Source organism: Helianthus annuus, chromosome 13 (assembly GCF_002127325.2).
Source record: "Helianthus annuus cultivar XRQ/B chromosome 13, HanXRQr2.0-SUNRISE, whole genome shotgun sequence".
NCBI classification, from domain to species: domain Eukaryota; kingdom Viridiplantae; phylum Streptophyta; class Magnoliopsida; order Asterales; family Asteraceae; genus Helianthus; species Helianthus annuus.
The window spans coordinates 86,894,055-86,904,398 of record NC_035445.2 but is presented as its reverse complement, the minus strand read 5'-3'; the positions used below and the strand labels follow the sequence as shown (position 1 = coordinate 86,904,398).

Below are 10,344 nucleotides of genomic sequence, written 5' to 3'. Positions count from 1 at the left end.
CGGGGACACAAGGATTTTAAGAAAGTTAGGAATCAACGGCCTAATCATTTTTTTATTTTCTTTTTAATTTTTTAAGGATTTTCTTAGTTTTTCAGCTTCTGCAGAGCTCAGCACGGGCCGTTCTTGGTCGGACACGGGCCGTGCCCAGCGTTGTTACTGGCAGTTTTTAGTTTTCCAAGTTACTGAAGGCTGACCACGGGCCGTGTCGGTGCAACACGGGGCCGTGTCCAACTCTCCAGTAATTGGGATCTGGAAAACAATCACTGTAACTCCGACCACGGGCCGTGTTCACTGAGCACGGGGCCGTGGTGAACCTTCTGACCCGCATTGTTTTCTGTTTTTGTTGCAGGACTTGGAACCAGACGCCGCCCCTACGTAGTGTATGAGCTCCAGTTCTAAGAAAGACATAAAAGAACCTCTAGAAGAACCCGAACGCTTTCTCAGAAAAAGACTAAAAGCTAAAAACCAAGAGAAGGTTTCGGGGAACCCACTTCCAATGGCGGACCAACGTACTCTCATGGATTATCTACGACCCACCGTAGGTAATCTCGGCGCTGCTATCAATGTATCGAATGTTGAAGCCAATAACTTCGAACTTCGACCGCATTTGATACAGATGTTTCAAAACTCTACAACCTTCCATGGGCTTGCGGACGAGGATCCCCATCTACATATTACTAATTTGTTAGAAATATGTGATACCTTTCGGATCAATGGAGCATCAAATGACGCCATCCGCCTCCGAATGTTTCCTTTTTCACTAAAAGACCGAGCAAAGGCTTGGCTTAACGCCCTCCCAGCTGGATCGGTAAACACCTGGGATGAACTAGCCCAAAAATTTCTATATAAGTATTTCCCTCCCGCTAAAACGGCTAAATTAATGACTGAAATTAATACTTATTCACAAGAGGACGGGGAATCCTTATATGAAACTTGGGAAAGGTTCAAGGAGCTATTGCGAAAGTGTCCTCATCACGGTCTTGCGACATGGCAACAAGTATCCACTTTCTATAATGGGTTGTTGCCACACACAAGACAAACACTTGACTCTAGCTCCGGGGGACTTTTAGGTAATCGACGCCCGCATGAAATATATAATCAAATTGAGGAAATTGCTCAAACCAATTTCCAGTGGCACACTCCCCGAGGCAATAAATTTATTGCCCCGGGCGCCCATAAGGTTGATGAAAGCACCTCTTTACAAGCCCAAATCGAGTCCCTTTCTTCTAAAATTAAAAAGTTAGAAATGACAAAAACAGTCTCGGTTATTGCTTGTGAAGGGTGTGGTGGGCCACATGAAAATTGGAGTTGTATGAAAGAAACAGATGATCAAACAGAATCGGTAAACTACATTGATAATAGACCTAGGCCGTCGGGTCCTCCAACGGGCACCTACAATCAAGGATGGCGAAACCACCCTAACCTTGGTTGGAGAGAACTCGGCAATGGTAGTAACCAACAAAATCAACGAACAAACTTTCAACAACAAAGAAATGAGTCACAAAATTTCCCTCAACAACAAGATGGACGATAAAGGCTTGAAGATACTATATCTCGCCTTATCTCCGACACCGAAAATAAAAACTCGGATAGATTTCTACAATTAGAATCAAATTTTAGAAATCAACAAGCTAGTATAAAAAACATCGAAAAATAAATAAGTCAACTAGCCCAAAATTTCTCCGAGAGACCGCAAGGCGCGTTACCAAGTAATACCGAAATAAACCCAAAGGCGCAAGTTCATCTCATCACCTTACGGAACCGTACCGTGGGTAGCGCGGAAGGGCCATCGCCTACTGAGGAAACCACATCACCGCCCCATCAAGAGAAGGTTACTCCGCCACCATCAGAGCCCACCAAGGCTCCTCCGGTTCCGTACCCCGGTAGGTTAATCCGTCAAAAGACCAACGAGCAATTCGCAAAATTTGAAAGTCTACTAAAACAATTGCATGTCAACATTCCTTTTATTGACGTCATAACTCAAATGCCTAAATACTCTAAGTTTATGAGGGACTTCTCACTTATAAAAGGAAAATTGAAACATTGCAATTAATTAACTTAGGCGAAGAATGCTCCGCCCTCGTACTCAACAAACTCCCCCAAAAGAAAATTGACCCCGGAAGCTTCACAATTCCTTGCTCGATCGGGGACTCCCCCGTTCGTAATGCACTAGCCGACCTTGGGGCTAGCATTAACCTCATGCCCGCATCAATGTTCAAAAGACTCGACCTAGGAAAAACGAGTCCTACAAAAATGAGTATACAACTTGCTGATCGATCCGTCAAGTTCCCACAAGGTGTCATTGAAAATGTCCTAGTCAAGGTGGACAACTTCGTTTACCCGGCCGGCTTTGTCATACTTGATATGGAAGAAGACACCGAAGTCCCCCTCATACTAGGGAGACCCTTTCTCGACACTGCACAAGCAGTAGTGGACATGAATGACGGAACGCTCACTTTAAAATATGGGGATAATGAAGTAAAATTTGGGGTTGGGAAGAGAATAGAGGACGATGACCCGGTCAATTACATGAAGGTTATTGATTCGAGTTTGGATGCTGCTCTTCGACGGTGCAACATGGGATGCGAAACATCCCGCTCAGAAAACATATAACCTCGCCTTGGGTCTAGCCAAGGACACTTATAAACGTGGCGCACCACGGAGGCATTCCGCGGAACTATCCTTAGTTTAGTTTAATCTTTTAGTTTTAATTTGCAGAAATAAAACACACTTGGGATGGTTAAGGATAACAAGGGAAGCAAGAAAAATGGCCCCATGCACAAAAACAGAGCCATCCGACAACAATTTCTTCATTACAGTAAGCTCAACACGGGCCGTGTCCAGCCAACACGGCCCCATGCTGAACATCCTGCAGAAAATTGCCTAGTTCAGGTAACTGGACACAGGCCGTGTTCACTGAACACGCCCCCGTGTCCAGGCTTCTGTTTCTTTTCTTTAATTTTCGTTACTGGCACCTGAAAAAGGGGCCGTGCCCGGTCACCACGGGGCCGTGTCCAGACTGCCAGTAACATAAAATTTTGCTTTTAAACACCATTTTACACATCTAATCAACCTAAAAACTTATTTTTGTGACACATTGAGGACAATGTATAATTTAAGTGTGGGGGGGGGAGCTAAAACCTTGAATTTTGCAAGTCCTAATAACAAGCCTTGCACAAAACTCTATTGGAATTGCTAATCACCCCGAATTTTTTCAAAAATTTTCATTTTTTTTACTTGTCTAAGTTTAAGTTGGGAATTCTAATTTTAACAAGGTTATATTTTTACAAATTTACAACCGATAGCGTCGTGATAAAAAGAACCAACATAAGAAAATTATGAAACGGCATGACAAGCTTAGTTAAAATTTGATTACATATACTTGATCACACAAAAACCCATTCCCACAAAAGTGAGTTTTGAGCCTTTATAGAGCATACAAATACACATCTTTACAACTAAATGCTCATTTTTCGTTTCTTGTGTGAATAGCCGCTTGGTTCTTACGACTCTAGAACTTGCCACGACAATTCATTCCCGGTCCTTACCAACTTAAATCCAAGTAAGTAAATGATGGAGGCATTAGGACTAACCCTTTTTCTTTCAACACCATTATTTTTATTTTTCTTTTCACCTACCCAAAAATTCCCCCTAGTTAACCCCTTTGAGCCTAAACCTTTTCATTTCTTAACCCAAAACCCTTTTTACCCACCAAAACCCTTTTTCGTTTTTAAACCTTTATTTTAGTAACAAAGCTTCGTTTTCGTGTGACTCTTAAAAAAAATGATGATGAAGTTGAAAATAAACAAACAAAGCTCCTCAAACAAAAGCTTGTTTGAATAAATACTTCATTGAAAATAAAAAGTCACAAAAACAAAATGTCTTACGACAACCAACGCTTTTTTACGCCTTTCGCCCTTTTCAACTAACCACTAACCCAACCACCTACCTTTAGCCCAAGCCTAACCCTTCACCCAAAAAAAACCCTCTTGATATTTACAAAGGTATAAAGTTAAAAAGGAGGAGGATTGATTGCTTGGCAAGCTTATGGTAGAAATAAGTTCCATGCCGCTCTCGAGTGATTCACTAAAAATACACCTTCGGCCGAGTGTGAGTGATTTCCCCCGTGAGGTATGTGAACTTGTATATAAATGGAATTTTAAAAAGGTATGTTACGCCTTAATAAATAATTTATCTTATGGAATGTTTTTAATAAATTATGACGAATAGGATTGTAAATAAATAAAGATAAAACCTAAAACGATCTTGGAAAATCCCGACACTCTATGACAAGCCCAAAAACCTTCTCTTCTACCCATTCCATTTGGGAGTGAACAAAACCACATTATAAAGAGTTTTGCTTGAGGACAAGCAAAGATTCAAGTGTGGGGGTATTTGATATGCGCAAAATGCAACATATAAATTATATCAATTATGGCATAAAACTAACCCTTTTTTAGTACTAATGTTGGAAAAAGTGTGTTTTTGTCTTCCTTTTCTATTTTCAAGATTAAATGAACTCAAATTAACAAAAGAAGCAAAAAGACAGCAAAATCTAACATAAATACAAGAAAAAGGACAAAAGTGGATTGCCCGACCCCTCGAAAACATCCTCCCAAGCAAAACAAGGAAGACAAAAGGCTGAACACGCCCCGTGCTCAGCGAGCACGGGGCCGTGTGTCACACCCCCAAAATCCCACACGCGGAGTATCACCGCTTGGGAGGGTGACTGACCAGGATCAAGCCATCAATCATATCAAACACAGCATTTAATAATATAAGTAGATAAAGTAATTCATCACGACATGATTGATGTTCAAAACCAAACTTTATTTAAGTAGCGGAAGCATAATAATGAAAGCCCAAAATAAGTTATAAGTTCAAATATCGTTCACGATCCGTATCCCACAACGACCCGCTCCTCCTTGTGCAAGCTCCAATAGTACCTAAGGTCCTGCAAGGCATGCAGCAGAGAGTCAACAACTAGTTGAGCGAGTTCACAGAAAGTAAGTTCAGTAATAGTATTGGTATAGTAAGCATTGCGTTCGTTCATTTAATCATGTATCGTATTAGTTCGTATCGCAGCCCTCTAGGCATGTATGCGAAGATTAGGGAAAGTTCTCAAGTATTCTAGACTATGTATATTTGTATCGCTGGCCACCCTGGCATGTGTGCGAAGATTTAGTATGTATAGTTCGCAGCCTTCCTGAGGCATGTGTGAGAAGATCAGTCATAATATCGCAGCCAACCCTTGGCGTGTGTGCGAAGATCAGTTCAAGTAGGTATACTAGTCTAGCCGTATCTTATCATTTACCATCCTCACCCTGAGGACCATATCATTAGGTTCCATTAACTAAGTACGCACGAAATAATCACCCAATCCCATTCCCACCCTGGGAACCCCATGCCTTGGTTGTGTGAACTCACCTTGGGTTGCTCGGCAGATACACAAAGGAAAGGGTTCTTGAACTAAAGTGGTCAACCACGTCCTAACAGGGTTACCATACAAGTCAGGTTTTGGTTTCAAGTAGTGCAGACAAGCATCACATAGATAGCATATAAGAACGCATACGGATCATGGCAACATGCAACATCACGTTCAATAATCATAACTTATTCAAGATTGGGCTCGCACAAGCTTAGTGGCCTTGTGCGAGTCATCCGTTGGAGTCCACTAGTACCCGGCCCAATGTCAAGAAACCCAAACAAAACCATAACATGAACATAGCCATAATAACATGTCTTGAGCGATCCAGAAATACATACGGCCCAACATACATCCGATCGGGTTGTGCGACCAGGTTTGGGCCTTGAGGCCCAACAGTTAAACAGCATTACCATTTGTGCGGCTGGACATGCCTTGTGCGACTGGACATGTCTTGTGCGACCAGATCAGCTTGTGCGACTGATCTGCTTGTGCGAGTGGGGTCTTGGGCGGTCCAACTGATCTTGTATGATCCGGTTGGGTTGTGCGATCGGAAGTGGGCTTGTGCGGTTCTATCTGGGTTGGTCGGCCCAACTGCTTAACAACATTGCAACAGTTTGATCCAAAGGATCTTGTGCGATTGGGCCATCTTGTGCGGTCAGGAAACTTGTGTGTGATCCAGCCATGATGTGCGACCGACTGGCTTATGTGATTGGGGCTCTTTGTGCGATCAAGGCCCCTTGTGCGATAGGTTTAATTATCCGAATATTATGCATATCAGTTACACAACTATTATCTTGCAATCAATTTCGAAGTTTCCAAGTTTATCATATTCAATTAACAATTTCCATTCAAATCTTACAACCTATAAAACATGCATAATTCAAATGTTTCCTCAAGAACCCTAATTACATATCAAGTCTAATCATCAAGCATAGCAAGCAAATATAACAACTCGATACTTATCCAAGTTCGATACATCACAGCCGAAACCTCATTGATCAAACATAACATCCAGATTATCATGCAAATCTAATTCGCAAACAAGACATGATAGCCGAACAATAACTACAATCACATATCCGATTGGCTAGAACATTAACACATGATCAATATTAAAACACTATCGATTATCATCATACTAAATCATGCTATCAAGAACCCTAGGTTATCATTCGAGATTATCATATCACACACAACATAATATCATCAAACAATAGTTAATCATACTAACCGACTAGAGAAGGAACGAGAGTTGATCCGAACAAGAGAATGGTCCGAACCCTATGAACTTCGATGAGGATGATGTTTGGCTGCCTTCGGTTCGTGAGAGAGAGAGAGGAGAGCTAGGGTTTTGTGTGTGATAATGTTTTGCAAATATGAGAGAATTACAAACACACCAAGTGTTATGCGTGTGAGGTGGGTGGGCCGAACCCAATCATGGGCTGCCCTTTTGGTCCGTGTGCAAACAATACGGCCCAATGGCCATGTGCGATCGAGTGATGGTTGTGCGGTTTGTGCGGTTTGGGCTCGATTAACATACATACATACACATATTACACAATGCACATAACAAACATATCCTTAAATAATATATTACACATAAGCATGTAGCGTTACAAGATAGGTCTAAAGTACGAGTTGTCACATTATCCCCAACTAAAAAGAAATTTCGTCCCGAAATTTGGTACGCACTCACTGAGGAAGCTAGGTAAGTTATATCGTTCACTGGTTTTCCTGGGGTGTCACATCCTCCCCCCGTTGATCTGGAATTTCGTCCCGAAATTCTGCAGTAGTAGCTTCAGCCTCAGTAGTGGTTGCATTGGTTCCGAATAACTGGGGGTACTTTTCTGTCATCCTGTCTTCGCGTTCCCAGGTATACTCTGGGCCACGTTTGGAGTTCCAACGTACTCGAACAAGAGGGATTCTCTTGTGTTTGAGGACCTTCACATCCCGGTCCGTGATTTCAACTGGTTCCTCGACGAACTGCAACCGCTCGTCGATAGTGAGTTCCTTAAAAGGAACGATGAGGGTCTAATCTGATAGGCACTTCTTCAGATTCGACACGTGAAATACATTGTGAACTGCACCGAGTTCAGCTGGTAGGTTTAGCTTGTAGGCCACCTTGCCTATTTTCTCAATGATCTCGAACGGTCCGACATACCGCGGATTGAGTTTGCCCCGTTTGCCAAAACGAACCACACCCTTCCAGGGTGAGACTTTAAGTAAAACCCGGTCCCCGACCTGAAATTCCAAAGGCTTTCTACGCTTGTCCGCGTAGGCTTTCTGACGGTCGCGTGCTGCCGCCATGCGTTGTCGTATCTGTGCTATCTTTTCTGTGGCGTCCACTACAATTTCTGGACCCGTGATCTGACTATCCCCCACCTCCGCCCAACAGAGAGGTGACCGGCATTTACGTCCGTACAATGCCTCAAATGGAGCGGCTTGTATGCTGGTGTGATAACTGTTATTATATGAGAACTCCACCAAAGGGAAGTGCTTTTCCCAGCCGTTGCCGAAGTCAATAACGCATGCCCGAAGCATGTCTTCGAGAGTTTGGATCGTTCGCTCAGACTGCCCATCCGTCTGAGGATGATATGCTGTGCTCATGTCTAATCGTGAGCCGAAAGATTTGTGCATTGCTTGCCATAGCTCTGACGTGAATCGTGCATCCCGATCCGAAATGATGGAGGTGGGCACCCCGTGCCTCGAAACAACTTCTTTGAGATAGATGTCTGCGAGAGTGGAGAACTTATCCGTTTCCTTTATAGCTAGGAAGTGTGCAGACTTGGTGAGTCGATCCACGATCACCCATATGGTATCATTCCCACGCTGGGATCTAGGTAGGCCTGTAACAAAATCCATGGAAATTTCTTCCCATTTCCATTGCGGTATCGTGGGTTGCTGAAGTAGACCCGCTGGTTTCTGGTATTCAACCTTGACTCTCGCACAGGTCAAGCACTTGCCGACGTAAGTAGCAATGTGGGCCTTCATGCTAGGCCACCAATAAGTAGTTCTAATGTCGTGGTATATCTTATCCGACCCTGGATGTACCGAGTAGCGAGACTTGTGAGCTTCATCCATTACAAGTTCGCATAGACCGCCATAAAGTGGGACCCAAATACGCCCCGTTACATAGTAGGCGCCGTCTGCCTTCTGTTCTAATCGTTGCCTTGAGCCGCGTAGGGCTTCAGCCCTGACGTTTTCTGGTTTCAATGCTTCTGCCTGAGCATTTCGTATCTGTGCTGGAAGACTGGACTGTATAGTGAGCTGCAAGGCTCGTACGCGTCTAGGTAGAGTGTCCTTTCGACTGAGGGCGTCAGCCACAACATTGGCCTTGCCTGGATGGTACTTGATAGCGCGTTCGTAATCGTTCAGTAACTCGACCCACCGCCGTTGACGCATGTTCAAATCCTTTTGCTTAAGAATATGCTCGAGACTCCTGTGATCAGTGTAAATCGTGCACCTGGTACCGTACAGGTAGTGTCGCCATATCTTAAGCGCGAAAACAACAGCTCCCAGCTCTAAGTCGTGCGTCGTGTAGTTCCGTTCATGAATCTTAAGTTGGCGTGAAGCGTAAGCAATAACCTTGTCGCGCTGCATTAACACACATCCAAGACCCTGAATGGATGCATCACAATAAACCACGAAGTCATCTGTGCCCTCTGGCAAGGAGAGGATAGGTGCACTGCAAAGTCTATCCTTTAGGTGCTGAAAAGCAGTTTCCTGAGTGTTGCCCCAATGGTAGGTGACACCCTTCTGTGTCAGTAGTGTAAGCGGCTGAGCAATCTTTGAAAAGTCTTTAATAAACCGTCTGTAGTACCCCGCCAAACCCAAAAATTGGCGTATTTCCGTTGGCGTACGTGGTGCAGGCCAGTTTCTGATCGAGTCTACCTTGGATGGATCTACATGGATCCCATCCTTGTTCACTACGTGGCCTAAGAAGTGGACTTCACGAAGCCAGAAGTCGCATTTCGAAAACTTAGCGTACAGCTGTTCCTTCCGTAGGAGTTCCAAAATAAGGCGTAGATGCTGTTCGTGTTCCTCCTGCCTCTTGGAGTAGATCAGAATGTCGTCGATGAAGACAATGACAAACTTGTCAAGATAGGGTTTGCACACCCTGTTCATAAGGTCCATAAATACGGCAGGCGCGTTCGTTAACCCGAACGGCATGACAAGAAACTCGTAGTGACCGTAGCGAGTTCTGAATGCGGTTTTGGAGACGTCCTCCTCCCGGACTCTCAGCTGATGATAACCTGACCTCAGGTCTATCTTCGAATAGTAGCACGACCCTTGCAACTGGTCGAATAAATCATCTATACGCGGAAGAGGATAACGGTTCTTCACCGTCACCTTGTTGAGTTCGCGGTAGTCTATGCACATCCTGAAGGTACCGTCCTTCTTTTTCACAAATAACACTGGAGCTCCCCATGGCGAAGAGCTTGGACGAATGAAGCCCTTTTCCAAGAGCTCTTGTAGCTGCTTTGACAATTCTTCCAATTCTGATGGAGCTAGACGATATGGTGCGCGAGCTATGGGTGCTGCTCCTGGAGCGAGCTCGATTTGAAATTCGACCTGACGGTGAGGCGGTAAACCAGGTAAATCTTCAGGAAACACCTGAGGGTAGTCGCGTACAACCGGAATATCCTCCAGTTTCTTTTCCTTCACTGATGCATCTGAAACGAGTGCCAAGATTGCGGTGTGACCCTTCCGCAGACACTTCTGAGCCTTCAAGAAAGAGATGATGCCAACTACAGCACCACTCTTATCGCCCTGGACTTCGAGAGGTTCTTGACCAGAACGTGGAATGCGAATGATCTTATCACTGCATAAGATCTCTGCCTGATGTTGGGACAACCAATCCATCCCAATAACGATATCAAAACTTCCCAAGACTATGGGAATAAGGTCGATCGAGA

General features: G+C 44.1%; 1 non-coding gene across 1 annotated transcript; it reads right to left on the bottom strand.

Annotated features, from left to right (window-relative positions):
• Positions 1-874: 874 nt before the first annotated feature.
• LOC118486032 lies at positions 875-981 on the bottom strand. Its single transcript, XR_004877889.1, has one exon. It is a non-coding gene; the product is annotated as a small nucleolar RNA R71 (small nucleolar RNA).
• Positions 982-10,344: the final 9,363 nt, after the last annotated feature.